The 18774-nt window shown below is 32.9% G+C and overlaps 1 pseudogene; it reads right to left on the minus strand.

The window, feature by feature from the left end:
* Positions 1 to 3636: 3636 nt before the first annotated feature.
* LOC133201636 (alcohol dehydrogenase [acceptor]-like) lies at positions 3637 to 16005 on the minus strand (annotated as a pseudogene).
* Between the last annotated feature and the right edge of the window lie 2769 nt (positions 16006 to 18774).

Genomic DNA, 18774 nt, shown 5'->3' on the forward strand with positions numbered 1-18774 from the left:
AAGTCACTGACTGATCCATACCTAAATATAATCAAGAACATATTTGATACATATGGTATTCAAATTAAGTACTGTAATAGCTGTACCTTTAGAGTTGTTACTTTAGATATTTTATTTAAAGTTTGACTTGCCACTATTGTCCGTTTTACATTTTTGTTAATACTCTTTTTGATATTTTTGCTAAAAAGAAAACGATTATGCTGCGTCATTATCAAAATCATAGTGGATTTTACTTAAAAATATTTAACTACTACTAATGCCTAACCTGATTATGTATTTTTTGAGTTTAATAAAAAGAAGAGAGATTCTATAGTATTTTAATGAGATAAAGGATGGTAAATGCCAATTTATTTTATAATATGATTATGAATTCATGCGTTAAAGAACTTTATGTAAACATTGCTCGTCTAGATGGAATATCCTTTCGACACGAGACTATTTCCTAATAAAAATACTTTCGGTGTGAAAATATTAAATATTACCTTTTGCATTAAAACCGGGAAAAACGTATAATTCACCCTGCAGTTTCATATATACAATGCATATAAAACAGAGAGAGAGAAAAATCTACCTTTGAAAATCAGATAATGTGTCTGTCACTAGTTCGATTATTCGAAGTTTATATTGGTACATTTCTTCTATTTAAGTGCACTAAAGCATAATAAAAAAGATTGTATACAAATATAACTGATGTTTTTGAGATATAATTAAGATAAATATATCTATTATAACGTTGAATCATTCCGTTGGAGAAGATTATTGGTATATGTTGGAAGTTTCAATACTGATCGAAGAGACGTCTTTTTTAGGTCAAGGTACATTTTTATAGAAACATTTGGAACCTCTCTCTCGAGGTACTTCTTCATTACGCATTTTTTCATCAAGTACATTGCAGAGATATACAAATAGATAAATCTCATGTTAATCCGGATATGGTGAACTCTTTTAAATAAATTAGGTGCCCAGTGAAGCGCTTACAAATAGTGCTACGTGTTCATGTGCGTAGCTTGATTGTCAACTTTTACATATACTACAATCGTATGAAGAAAATAATCAAAATATTTCACCTGCAGATCAAGAATAAAAGGAAAACAGATATTAGGTGCATAAACTTATTACCTGATAAAGCAATGTCTGGGATGAAAGCTTGATGCAAACAGATCCACGTGTCCAAAATGTGCACTTGTGACCTACTTACAAGTAACCTTTAAAATTGTATCGTGCAATCTGTGTTAATCTTTCTATTTAAATCATACGAAAGGAATGGAGTACATTATGCAATATTACTTGTAGACTCGAAACAAGAGTTACAATTAATTATTTTTGCCGCATAACTTACTGATACAGAAACCAATAATTTTCCATGAAATATCCATTTTTCGTAATATGTCTAGTAAAGCGCGTAATTTAACTTGATGTTTATATGTCAATACATTTCAGAAGTATTTTTCTAAGATACTTTATAAAGAATAAAACATTTCTTCTCTCTTGAACTACCATGAATGAGCATGAATATCTCTATTGTGATGACAAATACCGTACTTGACCTAAAAACAATAATGCAAAGTGTTTCAGAAATGATTTATGGATGACATAATATTTTGGCAAGTCATCAGATAAATTATATAAACATCAGATCCTAATTAAATTTTTGAAAATTTCTAAGGTTCAAATATAACGCTTCACACTTGTATATTTCTCAGGAAACGCTGACGCACACCATGAAACAATCAAAAGTCAAATTTATTTCATAAAATTTAATATTCATAGCTTTCTGACATTAAACATCCTGTGTACTGTTTTCTTGTTAAACTTTAGACTCGCTTTCGTCTTATACGACATGACACAAATATATTTACACTGTATACAGGAAAGTAAACAGAAAATGAGTCCATGATTTTGTAGTGTGTAGTTTTAAAATTTGTATCCATAATCATAAATTCTGCTAAATATATCAGTAAAATCCTTATGCATAAATTGCAATGAATTATTTTAAAAAATTATCTACGAATTTCCCCGCTTACCTGATAAAGCCAAAGGGCGCGCGGCAGGTGTGGCCGGTCGGCAGGGGATGCTCACTCCTCCATGCACCAGATCTCACCTATGTTTTCAGAGGTCCGCGTGTGCTTTCTCACAATTTGTATATTTTAATTTGACTTTAATTTTGAGCATAATTTCTATTCTTTATAATATTCACGTTTCACACCAGAATATATCAAGTAATATTTTATCTAAGCAAACATAAATAACTTTTAGTGAACATGTAACTTTTAACTAACACCAATACTTTATAGAAAAAGAATTTACCTTCAACTGCATTTTTCAAATTGGTAATTTTTGTTTACTAATTATGTTGAGGACACAGAAAATGATATTTTGTGAAAAAACACAAGATTATTTTGGTTTTATCATTTTTGTAGAACAAATTATTATTATTATTATTATTATTATTATTATTATTGGTAATTTTTATTTTTTAAATTTATTTATTTTGGTTTGCTTTTGTTGTTCTGTACTGACTCAGTGATCGTGAAGTCTTTGATCAGTAAACAAGAATAACAAACAAGGAATTAAAAAAAAGATATATATATATATACTCCAAAGTCAAAATCTCCTAGATCAATAAATGTTTAGAAACTTTATTTCCCTGCTGTTCTTATAAAAACAAATACTTGCTACTTTAAAGTTAATGACACTATTTTCAAGCAAATACTGTTTCAAAGCAAACCAAGTCCGTGGGAAGGGACGTTTAATGGTGCCCCTTGTCAAAGATAACGAACCCCTTGTGAGAGAACGTGTGTCTGGGTTTTAGAAAAGAGTAAGCTCAATGGGGGCCAACAGGAAAACCCCAAACTTTCTAAAAGAACAAATTATTACCGCAAAACAATGGTTTAAATATTACTGACTCGGTGTAAAATGACACTAAATTAATCAATCAATCAACCAATTAATCAAACAAACAATCAATCAATCAAAAGTCCAAGTGTTCAGGGATATGTATATCCACTAAGTACCGGAAAAATCTTGGGTTAACTTCATATAAATAATTATGTCCTTTACAAAGAACTTCCAATTGAAATTCCAATGCTATAACAAGTTTAACTTACTGTACATTCTTATCTATCTTTACAAATAAGTGAAGAGATCTTTCACATATTTTCAGTAAATTTGTAACAAACCATAGATTCTAGTGATAAAAAAAATAAATAAAGAATAGTTCTGGAGAAGTTAAAAAATGTAAAAATGAATCTTGTCGCATTTTCCCCTTTTCCTTTTCTTTGATGAGTTACAAATGCACCAAACTTAAAATTGTATTTTTTTTTATATATAAAAAATGTTAATATACGGTAATATAACTTTAAAACCTCAATAAAACAAAACAGCAAATATTATTAACCTTTCTGAAATAAATGCTCTACATCTTCTACAGATTTTTTTTTCTAATAATAATAATAATAATAATAATAATAATAATAATAAGCATTGTAGTGGGCGTGTAACGTCATCTGCCCTGATTCATTCTAATATACAAAATACTACAACCATCATCATACTCAGAAATGATATGATCCTAGTTCAGCATTGAACACATGTATGTCCTTTTCATCTCTAATTCTGAATGATTTGATCAAAATATTAGTTTGCTAAGGAATCTGTGATTTTTCTTATATGAGTCACACTGTCAATTTCAAGTTTCATGTCCTCCGCTTTTTCTGCAATCATTATAGTTGGAACATTCGTATTTCCTGATGGCACGTTACGCATGACGGAAGCGTCCACTACTCGAAGATTCTTTATTCTTTTGACCCTGTTAAATAAAGTGATTAAAAATAGATAAAATACATATTTATAGATATTTACAGAGTAATTTTGACAGCCCATAAAAGTTTATTATACATATATATATATATATAACCTCAATCCTGTTTTCAAGGCAACTAGAAAAAGTCGGTCAATCTTACTGTAATTTTTCTATCCTATCTAAATTTTTGTTTCTAGATCTTCTCGCAGATGGCTAGGGCAATATTAATAATAATAAAACTTCAGAGAAATGAAATTTATCATTTTCCGTTCCTTCAGTTTTAAAAAATTTCAAAATCGTAATCGTTACCTTGGAAACAAACAAAATGTGAACATTTTCATGTTTCGTTAGGGATTTTTCCTAGCATCAAGGCAAAGAAGTCAATGCAAAAAAACTAATGACTGAACATTTTTTTTCACTTCTGACATGTAAATACAAAGACTTTTTTGTTTAAATTTTTTTTTCTGAAAATATTTCAAACTTCATTATGTTGATAAGGTAAAGAATTCAAAAATTTGTGGTAGCTTCCAGTCATTAAGATTTCAAAATGGCTGCTGTTACTGTGGAAACAAAAAATGTTATTTTTGAAAATGTCAAATTCTAAAAAAATTCTAAATACATGTACTACTAGTTTACATTTATATTCAAGTGTAATATTGTACTTTTGCTGTAAGTCCGGCTTGCGAGCTAAAATTTTCCATTTTGTATCTTGTCTGCATTAAAATAAATTATACCAAGAGGCCCATTGCCAAAAAAATAAATAAATAAATAAATAAATAAATAAAAAAAAAATAACGTGAGTGACCTTGGTCGAACGTTTTTTCTTTTTTCTTTTGGAGTCAAAGAGCTCCAAAGGAATGTAGAGGGGAATCGATGAAATATTTGGATGAAACGTTATCTTTACATTTCCTTTGAAAAAATATTTTATTTTAATTCCGATGTTAATTTTAAACCCCCTATTGTGGCCCAACAACCCCCTTCCCACCTCCACCTTAGGTCATGATTTGTAGACACTTGAATCTACACAACCCTAAGGCCCGATCTTACCCCAGGGATCGGGTACTAACTTTAATATTTACTACCTGATGATGCTGAATACTAATATGACTATGCAGATCAAGCCTTCTAGGTACTGATCTGGTGTTTTCGGGGTGTCAGGGGCCCGTGTTTTTGTTTTTCTCTCTTCACATTTCTTAACATATAGACCAAAATAGCGCGGACAAACTTTGATAAGTGAATGCTATGGCTCAAGTAAGGTAAAAGCTTACATTTATTAATCAAGATGAAAGTGAATTTACCTTAAATATAGATCAACAACGGCAGTAGGGTCATTTGGTGCCCCCATTCTACATGTAGACGTTGGGTGGTATACAGTGTAGGTATAATACTTGATTCTACAGACCCAGTATTCTTCAGACGGAAAAGGAAGTGTATTGCAGGGAGGTAAATACTCCTCATAAGGATCCGTAGGTGATGCCCCAATAGATTTAAAAGCTGTAGTGTTTGCTACTTTCATATAGATCTTTATTCCTACAAAAAATGAAATACAAGAAATAATTTCTAGAATTAGTGTTTGCTACTTTCATAAAGATCTTTATTCCTACAAAGAATAAATTACAAGAAATAATTTCTAGAATTATTGGCAGTTTTGGATTGTCTTCTTTTTGTTACTTACTCTTTTTATAAGAAGCATTTTTGTAAAAGCTCTACGTGAAGGGAATGAGAATTTTGCAACATTTTTTTTTCACTTTTAAATAATGTGCTTCTTTATTTTACGATGAAACAAGTTACAGTTGGAGTCATGTCATCAAATGGGGACATAAAGAAATGGTGATATGTCACATGTGATACAATGCGATCCCGTAGGTATAACATTGAATCATACTTGTGTTGTATACTGGAAAGAACCAATTGCAAATATAAATGTTAATTATATAATATATTTACCTTTTAATATCGTCTGGATGATCCAAGTAATTGGGATCTACGAGTGGCGGATCAAAGGGATCGCTACTCTGAAGTCTAATAGTTCCTCTACTCTTGGGGTGGAGAAGTACATTTTCTGCGAAAAATGTCCCAATACCTTTGTTGAGGTCATTTTCAAATTCCTTTCGAATGCCTTCCTTGTTCTCAAAAAAGTAACACAAGAGAGAGCGCATGCGCGACAGGAAAGACGAAAAATTTTGGCAGAGAAGATCGAGAGGAGAAAAAACAACGTAAATACAGTATAATTCCATCATCAAGTGAAATTATTTAGTTAGGAATACAGTTTGAACCGCGATATATGATTGACTCGCGTAATGTAGGCGTTTAAGGTTGGTAAGTCGGTTCCCAGCCCCAATATACCACTTTGACCAATCTCACCACGCCATATTGAATCTAAACCGAACATCCGTCTTAAATCCTAACCATCCATCATCTTCTATTATCAACTATATAATCAAATGACAGAAAACAAACTGAGGAAATACTTAGAAAAACCACGATTAGCTCCCACTGGAGAAAGGAAACTTAAACCCATTATTCTATCGGATAGTAAGGGAAACTACCTACGAAACCATGTATCAACTAATGTAGAGAAACAAATTATCTGGCAATCGAAAAGTGGAGCCAGGATTGAAGAAAGCACCAGCTGGCTGAGAAGAAACATCGCAAAAAGTATAATAAACCACGGAGACATCTGGTTATACGTTTGGATAGGAACGAGCGACCTCACAAGCAAAAACAAAAAGTACATCAGCCTTAGAAACAACAGTGAAGACGAAATACAAAAAATCTCCAAAAAATACAGAGAAATATCAGAAATTATCAAACAATACCTAGGCTCAAAGCTAACCATCTTAAACACACCCATTTATTCAATGAAATAATGGAACGAAGCGAAAGACACAAGGACCCAGACACATTTGACGATCAAGACGTAGCCCTAGCAACCCAGATATACAACCTAAACAAAGAAGTCGGAGAAATTAATAAAACACTAGGATCATACTCTCCAGAATTCACATCTGACCTGCAAACCAACAAAAAGGTCAATGTAGGAGATGGTCGTAAATTGAAAACGATAAAGCGCCACAACTTCAACCTCTACGTGGACGGAATTCACCCAGGCCCATTACTATCCAAAGTCTGGTTGAAAAAGATATCAGAACAAATTAAGAGAGATTGCTGGGAAACACCGAGTGGTAAGTAACGAGACAGTGTAAACAGATCCAGTCAGTATGGGTTTTTCCGCGCTATACTGGTTCATCATGTTTGCACTGACTCTACTCCTACTACTCCATTTCACCATTAGCAACACTGAACACCATGTCAAATCATGGAATTACCAACAAATTACACACCAACTTATGAATACTAAAATGAATATGACGGGAAGGAGACCAATATACATCCTGCTCAGAAACGATAAAGCGACAAACCTGACACTTTTGATAATCATACTATCCGGGGACATCGAATTAAACCCTTGACCAAACAACAAAAGCATTTTCCCATGTGGCCTATGTGAATTACCTGTGACCTGGAAATGCCAAGGGGTATGTTGTGATGCATGTGACATCTGGCATCATAAATCGTGTATAGAATTATGTACCCATGATTATGAGCTTCTCCAGCGCTCTAACGTACAATGGCTATGTTGCAAATGCGAAAGCATTAATGTCAACACTTTCACTTTTAGAAGTTATGAAATAGAACAATCAAACATATACTAAGGACTCACGGGACTAGATTTAACCATCGACTCCGTAAAATCAGTCTTTAGCCCATTACAAGCAAGCAGTCCAATAAACAAACAAAATGCAGTCATACCAACCATAATTCTACAAAATCCAGAATGGACAGCAACCCCTACGATGTTCCACCTAAAGAAAACCCTACGAATTATGATTCTCAACTGCCGAAGTATAAAAGATAAAAAAGAAGAATTCGAAACAGCTATTCATTATTTAAAACCAGATATAGTATGTGGGACAGAGTCCTGGCTCAAAGGGGTAAAACCAGGACAAAATCCATCAAAGGACGCAATTAAATCCAGCGAAATATTCCCACCAGAATACAATGTATACAGAAACAATAGAGGTACACTAGGAGGGGGTGTCTTCATCCTTGTAGAAAAATCAATAACTTCAATCGAAAAACCAGAATTCATAACAGAAGGAGAAATGCAGTGGGTAAAAATCAAAGTAAAGAACAGCAAGGACCCACTCATTGGCTCATTTTATATGCCACATAGAGAACAGAAACACCTGGACGAATTAAAGAAGTCATTAGAAATAATAGACGCTAACAACACCACAAACAAAATAATTACAGGAGACTTCAACTGCCCAGATATAAACTGGAATTTACAAACAGCAAAGGGACCAGATAGAGAAATACAACAAGAACTCACCGACATCATGAGCGCGAACAACCTCACACAAATACATGAAAACCCAACTAGAGAAGATCACCTTCTGGACCTGGTTTTGGTCTCAAATCCAACTTTAGTAAAATCATCTATAAATGTACCAGGCATATCGGATCATGACATCATAATTACAGATATGGACACAAAGGTACACTACAATCGTACGTACACCAACTAGAAAATGCTACATATACAGCGAGGCAAACTGGAGTAACATAAACAAAGATCTAGAGGAACTCCATACAACAATAGACGATAACAACCAAAGAAATGACTCAGTACAACAACGCAGTACAGTTAAGGCTGCACATGAAGATAATATGGTAATGAGGTCATAATGAGGTTTGACGTCATGACAGTTGCTCCGCCTTGATAGATCCATATAAGGAAATAGAGCTCAAAAAAGCTATTTAATGATGATTGCGAGAATTTGTAATGAATGTCTGTATTTTCAGGTTTAAATAAATAAACATTAGTGATTTTCTCTTATATAGTAACAACACGTCTTCGAAATAATTCTCTTTTTATTGTGTCGTTTGGCTGCATTCGGCTTCAGCCAAGCGCTTGCACTCGGTGACACGGAATGGTGTTTACATCTAAAAAGATGTTGTCCTTTGGCATACATGTACAAACATGTAACATAATATAAGCACAGCACGTCATGATATCAAATAGTATAATTTAGATGCAGTCACACTTACAGTGTATTTGTGAAGTCAAACTGCACAGTGTACAATGTATGTGCACTGTACATACAAGAGAGTAAGACCCTATAAATTTTAGTTTTTACCTCTGGCAATCAAAAATATGTGAATTTTAAGATTTCAGTTTTTACCAGTGCTTCATATTTTAAATTCATCATAGAACTTTTACTATCTATATCACTAGGCTGTAAATTTGTAGAATTTCTACATTAATGAAGATAAAATGTTTGAATTTTCATTTATCTGACTACATGTACATTAAGTCAGTCTGATATGTATATACATGTATTTATGTATTGTTTATATGTATAATTCTTTTGTCATTGTAGTTTTCACAGAATTGGTTAAAACTAGCATTTACATCAGCTAGAACTATCAAAATAGATGCATCAATTTCTCCACTGGGTATGATCACACTAAAGCATTTCACATTAATTTTATAGTATGCCAGTGTTAAATATTTTTTTTAAAATGTTGTATAGGTGAAAGAATTAAATGTTATCTCTAGTATATTGATTTGTTTTACTTAAATTAAGTATAGCTACCAATTCTACTTTTGCAAATGTCAAAGATTTCAACTTCCCAGAAAAGTTTTGTATCAAAAGTTTGTTTTCATTTATTTTATGAATTTCAGAAAATATAGTATAGCATGGTTTGTTTTGTACAATGCAATGTCATTTCATTCTACAATAGTAATCATTATGTTTTTCACTCATTACATATATATTGTGTTGTAGCTACTCCCAAACAATTTGAACAATTCCTTCAGGCAGCAAGTGTTTGCAACAATAAAATAAAAAAGGTATGCTCCATATCAGCTATAAACCATACATATTCCTAGCAAGATTATTGAAATGTTTTGATAATAAAAACAGTAGAGTCATGTATATGCTTTCCATGTTACTCAAAGCATTGTTTTGAGTATCACTTTTTTAAAACACCAATGAACCTTCCATAATGGTATTTCATTTTGTTTTCAGAATTGATTTCATCCAGAAGAACTGTTTGAACTGTGGACTGTTTGAAATATTTGCACCTGCTCAGAAATCCCTTCACAGCTTGTCTTTGAATTTGAAAGGCTGTTTTTAATTAAATAAAATTTCTAGATAACTAATACTTTGAATTTTTAACAGTACAATGGTGTGAAAGTTTGAAGTCTGTTAAGATTTGAGTATCTTTACTTGCATGTATTCTGACAGGTGCGTAGCTGCTTATACGCAAATACGCAGGTGCGTACACATCGTTTACAAATTTAAAAAAATGGGGGGTTGGGAGGGAGAGATTTGTGAGAAGAGAAAAAATATCAATACCATCCAGCAAATATTTCTGTTTCAAATTATTTTATCTCATACTGTTTCGATTCAAATTCAAATTCTATATTACCATGTCTTTATAAAAAAAAATTAAAAAAAAAAATGGTAATGTTTTATTAAATCATTGCCAAACCAAATAAAACATTCATTAATTTGTAATTCTTCTACAACACATTGATAATTTATTTTAAGATCTTTGAGAAAATATCAACCGTTGAATGCTGTGATCCACTAGAATATGATTTGAAATATAACATTATTTTTGTTAAAAATTGAAATTATTAATTATATTTGCTGCCGAAAGATGATACCAATATATCTTTTTAAAAAATATTCAGCCTCTACATGTACATTAAATTTGCATTTAACTTAGTATTTAACTTTGTGTTAAAAACAATATTACTATGTCTTGTAATTTCTAAAGAAAATCGAAATGGCATGATTTTGAATGAAATATTTGGTAAAAACCATGAGTTTCCAGGGACTTCGCCCCTGGGCCCTCATCTGGACCCACTGGGGGTCTCAAAGCGGACCCCAGCCATTCTCTGCGTACATTTCACTTCCATTCTGGTATGCGCCTGTCTGTGTTTTGGGGTACAACAAGATCTAAATTTCAGCATGTATATTGTGTTCACCTGTTCTTTAACAGAGTATCTGTTTCTGTATTACAAAGTTTTTACTATGATTATCTTGTTTGCGCATTGATTGATAATTACTCAAAAACATGAGACTAAAGCCCCCCTCCACCCCACCTACGCCGATATGATTTGTGCTACAATACCCAAATAAGTAAAACCTGATGTAAACACTGTTTAATAATTTATTTTTAACATGCCAGTAAGTATATGGTATCAAAGGAGCCAGAGGCAAACTGGTGAGGGGGGGGGGGGGGTGGTGGTAGATCTGTAGAAAGGAAAACAGGTTATTAAATACAGGAGTAAGCACCCCAATCCCTACCTTCTGTTCTTAAAACTTTTAACGTAGTCTAGAATCCATAAACAGTTGAAGGTTTGATAACTAATATAATCACATATGAAAAAAAAAAAAAAACTAAGTTCTGTTGGAGATATTTTTTCTGTGTGTCTACTGAGGAAGAATAAATGTTTAATCATTGATAGGGGCTGTCTATTTTTTATTTTTATTACAAATGACTGAATCTTTCAATATTTTTAACCATGGGCATTTTCCAATTTATTTGCATGATGGATGTTGCGGCAAATTTTAGGCAAACGGAGGAAATGCAGTAGGTGTCAAATACGTCTTGTGTAGCGTATAAAGGAAAGAAGATATACAAAACAAAGTAAAGTCAAAGATTTTTTATGCATACCGTTTTGATTTAGTGAAATAAAGCCCAGCGCAGTCCGTAGGTATTTGTTTAAAATTTGCGAGGTACACAAACTCTACTAAGTACCACAGAGTTATCTCCCATGCTGGATCAATGATGCGTTTGAAAACTATATTTAGAATGAAAGTGTTAAGATTTCAATTTTTAATCAAAAAGTGCAAGGGCAAGGCGACAACCCAAGAGGTAGGTTTTTATTTTAAATTCTTTATTTTACTGTATAGTTTTTAAAAAGTGATGCTCATTTCTTTGTAATTCATTAGGCAATTTAAAATTTCCGATTAAATGATGAAAAATACCCTATTTTTGAATACTGGTGTTTGTTTTCAATGGATAACTTAAATATCTCAGAAATCTGACTGAATGAGCATCAGTTTTTCGATAGGATAGATACCAAGGGACACAATGAAACCTTGTGCAGTTCAAATATTGTTTGCCTTGCCCTTGCACTTTTTGGTTAAATTTGACATTTCATATTCTGACATGAAATCGGAGCTCATGTGACTTTAGAGGGTCACATGATGACAAAAAATACCGATGTGAAAAGCGATGGACAAACTCTTCATAAAGCCATTAAGATATTTCAGATAGAGTTTCATGCTAAAAAATAAGACGGTTGAACTTTAAGTGTCTCGTTTTTGGTGACTTTTTATAGAAAATGTTGCCTTAACTGTACTGCGAACTATGGTCAACATTCAAAACGCAACTCTTTAGGACAATCGACTCAAACATACCAAACGAAGAAATAAGATCCAGGAATAACATCCCATGGATAAAACACAAACACAAGAAAATGCTTAGACGGAAAGAAAGGCTTTACAACCAGGCCAGAAAAATGAAAAAATGGTCCAACTATAGAGCATACCAGAAAGAATGCAAAAGATCACTAAGAAGAGCTGAGTGGGAACATGTCAACTCTAACTTAATTGAAGGACTCCAGAACAATAACAACAAACCATTCTGGAAGTTTGTCAAATCAAAGAGGCAAGACTCAAATGGAATAGCACCACTCAAAAAAGGAACAACTTTGGTAAACGACAGCAAAGGGAAGGCAGAAATACTACTCAATCAATTCAAATCCGTCTTTACACAATCATCAAAAGGAGATATGCCAAACACAAGAATCAAGTCCAGACACACTAAAACATCAATTAAAATCGACCAGAATGGCCTAGAAAAGTTGTTAAAGAAGGTAAATCCATCCAAAGCATCTGGTCCTGATAACATACCAAACCGCATACTACAAGAATGTGCAACGAACTTAGCACCAATCTTGAAAATCATCCTGCAAAAATCGATCGACACTGGGGAATTACCAAAAGACTGGAGAGATGCAAATGTATCTAGCATCTTTAAAAAGGGAGATAAACACCTTCCCGAAAACTACAGGCCAGTCTCTCTTACCTCAGTCACATGTAAGATCCTAGAACACATCATTTGTAGGTATATCATGAATCATCTGGAAACAAACAACATACTCACGAACTTAAATCATGGATTCAGATCAGGATACTCATGTGAGACCCAACCCCTAACAACGCTAAATGACTTCCTCAAAGAACACGACAAGTCACATCAAGTCGACGTTGCCATCCTAGATTTTTCAAAGGCCTTTGACACCGTACCTCATGACAAATTACTCCATAAACTACATCAATATGGCATCCAAGGAACACTTCACACTTGGCTTAACAACTTTCTAACAACGAGGAAAATGAAAACAATAGTAGAAGGAATAGAGTCGGAGGAAACATCAGTAGACTCAGGAGTGCCGCAGGGTACAGTCCTCGGCCCGATAATGTTCTTATGCCATATTAACGACCTACCAGATGCCGTGAACTCGTCTGTGCGCTTATTTGCCGATGATTGCCTCCTATATAGAACCATCAACAGTAGCAAGGACCAGCAATTACTACAAAATGATCTGAACCATCTAGAAGACTGGGCAAATAAGTGGGGCATGAGATTCAATGCTAAAAAGTGCTACATTATGTCTATAAATCAGAAAACAACAAAATTATACCAACTGAACAACCACATCCTCCAAGAAGTACAAAACAACCCGTACCTTGGACTTGAAATTTCCAATGATCTCAAATGGAGTCTGCACATAAATAACATCAGTAAGAAAGCAAACACCACCTTAGGCTTCTTAAGACGGAATCTCCGAAATGTCCCAGAGCAATGCAGAAAAACCGCATACATATCCCTTGTTAGATCCATCATGGAATATGGAGCTACTATCTGGAATCCATACCTCAAAGGGGATATAGATAAATTAGAAAAGATACAAAATAGAGCCATCAGATTTATTAAAAAGGAGTACAGCAACAGGAACCCGGGAGCAATAACATCTATGAGAAAGAGCCTCGACATTGACACCCTTGAGGAAAGAAGAACAAGCCTGAGACTTATACTCATGTACAAAGTGGTTGAGGGGTTGGTGCCGTCACTATCGCCTCACTCATTTATAACAAAGGCCAAACCCAAGCGCCAAATTAAGCCAAAACATTTCAAAGACCATCATACAACAAATATAGCCCAGAAACACGTGTGCAACAACAGTAAAGGCTTAGTTATACCTACCAGCAGAACACCGCAATATCAACATTCATTTTTTGTCAACACGTGCATTCATTGGAATCAACTTCCGGACTCAGTCGTGCATGCGAAAACTGTAAAGGAATTTAAGACCTCTCTACAGGAACATCGACGCCAGTAACATCCGGCGCTCTCTCTACCGTTGTATAAAAGCCATAACTGGATTCTACAACGTACAGATACAGATACAGAAAATTCTGGCTAAAAAGCTAAGTTTGTAAATGCTATGAATTGTGTTTTCTTTTTATAAAGCAGTATATGTATACATGTATACTTTGAATGGAAAGCATCTTTCCAAATTTATTTTTTTCTTCAAAATTTTTAAATAATGAATTTTTTTTTCAAAATTAGCTTTCTGTTATAACGATAAGTATTCAGACTCTTATACTGTGTATCTTTCAAAGCGTCTCTTACCTTTGGGTCAATGTTGAGAAACTGTACGTACTGGTCTGCGGACGATGGGTGCAAGCTGACGCTTGTGTGGAGGGAGGTCGGTTTTTATTATCTGCCAGGAAAACACTTGCTTCTCCGTGCGGATTGCTCAGTTCACCTTTATTTACGAATAAACAGGATCTATGTCTTTACCTATCTATCATTAAGGAAATGTTTTCTCCTTTTTTTTTTTTAACATTACTTGTCTTCAATTCTTGATTATTCGGGACTTTTTTAAATTTCTTTTTCAGATGTATGTTTCTTATTTCATTAAACCTATTAAAATATATCTGAAATTGTTAACGTGAATACCTGGTATGAATTGCATCTATGAAACTGAGAAACAATTTACATGTTTTATACTTCATAATCGGTGAAGGTGTTGACAAGTCAACATGCAAAAATACAAGCAAGAATTTTTTCAAACCTGATCTAAATGTAAGATATTTCAATATAGAAGCTAGTGATGGTGACGTTCTTCCTCCACTGGTTGTGTTATCATTATAAAACATGGCTGTCATAATATGGTCTTGTAAGTTTTCTCCCACATGCAGATCAACTACCAGTGGAATCTGTTATGCGACAAAAAAGATTAAGAATAAGAACTTACAGTATCAGAAACATTTATCAGTATTTTTTTTTTTAGATTTATTTAAGTTTTTAATAGATTAAATCTTTTGGAGTTGATATTTATTTTCTTTTTTTGTAAGGGTGTTTGAGACGTTTAAGTATAAATAGGGAAAGTTTGTTGAAAATTATCCAAAGTAAGAGATCGTATAAGATTATTGTATTTTGCTCGTATGGAATTATGAGTTTTTGAAACCTATATTCATTTATTCATCTCTGCTGAAAGGTGCTGTTAATATTTTGAGAATTCTGCGCTGTGACTTTGTAAGCGGACGAATATGTTATTTTTCAAATAGTCTTTTAATGTTTACACAAGAAAAAAAAAACTTAAATCAAGCAGGTATTTGTTTTTCTTTTATTAACTCAAACCAAGTTGAAAATGGTATTTTTTGTTTACCCCTGACTTTGCCAAATGACGTTTTGGTCCAACACCAGACAACATTAGAAGCTTGGGAGTATTGATACTGCCTGCTGATACAATCACCTCCTTCCCAACCACTACCGTGTGATTTAAATTGTCTTTTTAAAAAAAGGAAACACCTGTAGCAAGTTTATCTTCTATGAGGATCTACGTAAGAAAAAATAGATAAAAACATTGTTATTTTTTTTATCCGTTATTGTACAATACTCAATATAAAAATCATAGGCTCATAAACCAGCAGACTTATGCTACATATAGAAAAGCTTGGATTGTAAATATTTTATTTAGGAATTGAATTCATATTTTGAAATGTATGATGTACATGAACTACGACGCTTCACACCGGCATGTTTCAAGAAGCGCGTTCACTGATTCTTTGAAGTTCATGTACCGCACAAATTTTCAAAAATCAAAGAACAAAATTCACCAACCCCAAAATATGGCCCTTAAATTTCGCAAAAATTAAAGTAAATATTTCCAAGGAATATTATAGTCAAAAATGAACATCAGAATCCCGGGTTTAAGAAAACAAGTTAGGTTTTAAAAATAGACACACGTTCAGAGCTGTATAGGTGTTAGAACCGGTCATGGTCTCATAAATTTATGATATTTTTGCCAAAAGGTAATAATTTTAAAGAATTTTCTAATAGTGCACACTTCTTGCCCCAAAATATTCAAGTTAATCTGAAATCTATATATCTCCAATCACTCAAAAATACTGAAATATTTTGGGGCGAGGTGTGTGCACTATTTTAATTAAAAAAAAATATATAATATTCCGGATTGCGATTATGTACGTAATAACCATGTTAACACTGACTGATGATGCGTTGGTGGCAAAGAAAATGAAAAATACACTGTAGTTTGTGTTAAAACTAGATAAAGAAGAAATTAATTTAACTAAATAATTTCGCCCCCTTACACTTTCAGTCGACTGGTGTATCGGTCTTTCAAAGTGAGTTCTAGACTCCCTTTCTTCTTCGTTTCGTCTAATTTTGTTTTCATGATCGCTATGTTTATATTAATTTCAATTATTAATTTATAAAGTAAAAAATAAAAATAAAAAAGGTAAACGAAACTATGATGAACCGAAAGTATTTGGGAACGAATTGTGCAAAGGAAGACGTCGGCTTTCACTTTAGATCTGGTAAAAAAAAAAAAACAGGCATTGTCAAGCTTTCAAGTGTAAGTATTCTGAATTTCTCTTGATTTCAGATGAACTGGTTTGTGTTTCATTTATATATAACAATTGATTGATGTGCAGTTACTTTGCTGTTTTATTATTTGGATTATTGACATATGCCCAGGATTTGTATATGCATTTGTACGGGGTTCCATTTGACTTGTACTGTACCAGCTGTGTACTTGCACAGGAGGAGTCGGCATGCAGTTTATCCATTAAGCAACGTAAACAAGAACCAGTGAGCTTCGCGAGCGTAGCTCACTGGTTTTTTGTTTACGTTGCTTTATGGATAAAACTGCCGAGTTCTGTAGTATATGTAATGTAAAAAAAAAAAAAAAAAAAAAAAAAAAAAAAAAAAAAAAAACACACACAACATTTGTACATGGATAAAAATTCAAAAGTTAACTAATGAACTTTTTTCGATTAACTTTAAAACTTTCCGGTGTTTCAAGAGAGAGAGAGAGAAAGAAAAGAGTGAGAAGAAGATTTCAGTAATCCTTTTAAATGAAATCAAAAAATGTAAAAATTAGTTAACATGTATTCTCTATAGGCTACAGCCCTTTTAACTGCAATGGTTTTCAAAATCAAGTTGAGATACAAGACATTTGATAAAAATATGACCACCGATGCTTTGTGCTTGATATAAATTACTTTCAAGCAAATTAATTTAGCAATATTGATAAAAAAAAAATAATAATAACATGTATAGTAAGATATTTGACATATTGGACGAGAATTATACCCTTAAACACACTGAAAAAAAATATTCCTCCTCTTTTTCATGTTTATGTCATTGGAAAAAATGATTATCAATCTCTGATCTCAATAGCACAACCCAGAAATTAATTTATTGATACTTTACATGACTTCACATTAACATTTTAGGTCTTTTACCGAAACAATATGTCAAAAATTGGTGTTTTTGAAATCTTTCATGAATTGCTTAAATCTACATTATGTCTTTCACACTACACTCACAAAATCATATTTGATATAAAACCATACTTTTTTCAACTATATTTGACTAAGAATTTTATTACAAAATTTATTTTATCTATAAAATTCATCTGATTTTCTCACGGCTAGTGCAAAATCAACTTAAACGTTACTAAAATTATTTTGAAGTATTTATTTAAATTCTATTCATATATGATGCATGCAAAAAATCAACATGAATAGAGAATTTTAAATCAGTAGTATTTTCATTGCATTTTTAATTCATGCATAACATTTGATTACAGGAAGCCTTAGTGTGAGAGGAAAAAATTGAACTGTGTACATTGCATGCTGTTAATAAAGAGTGAAACAAGGAGACAGGAAAAAAGTCAACAAGGACATTTGCAAATATTTGCAGTAGAAATTTCTCATTTCTGCTGCTGACAATTTTATTATCTGCTCAACAAATTCTGACACAAATTCAGCAAGGAATATTCAAAACAAAAAGACAGCTGCCAGGGAGTGAAGATGGCTTTCAAATAAAAGCACCAGTACAACTTACTTCAACTAAAACTCCAAGTCCTCCATCAATTTCCTTACCAATTACATGTACATCAACAGTGAAGAGGCATGCTTACTTTTTTATTTGTAAGAGACCAGGATCTATGTTAGTTGTTGTACCTTCAGAATGCCGGCTGTCTTGTACATGTACTTAAATTTATCACAATATTTTGAATGCAGAAGGTAGCAGCAGTCCAAATTATTTAAAAGATGGAAACCTAACTCCTGAATACCTTGAATATCTGTAGACAACAGACCATGTATTCCCGAATAAACATTTTGTGCTGGATCTAAAAAACTACCAGCTTGATTTTGACAACAAGAATTACATATTCTTAACATGACATTTAAAGGACACATATGAGACACTGTGTCAGAAACACCTTGATAATTTTCTTATGTTCGAATGTTATATTGGTTGAGGTAATGGCCACTCAA

The sequence above is a fragment of the Saccostrea echinata genome, unplaced genomic scaffold (assembly GCF_033153115.1).
Source record: "Saccostrea echinata isolate AGI-Se365-2 ecotype Australia unplaced genomic scaffold, CSIRO_AGI_Sech_v1 ptg000045l, whole genome shotgun sequence".
Taxonomy (NCBI): Eukaryota; Metazoa; Mollusca; class Bivalvia; order Ostreida; family Ostreidae; genus Saccostrea; species Saccostrea echinata.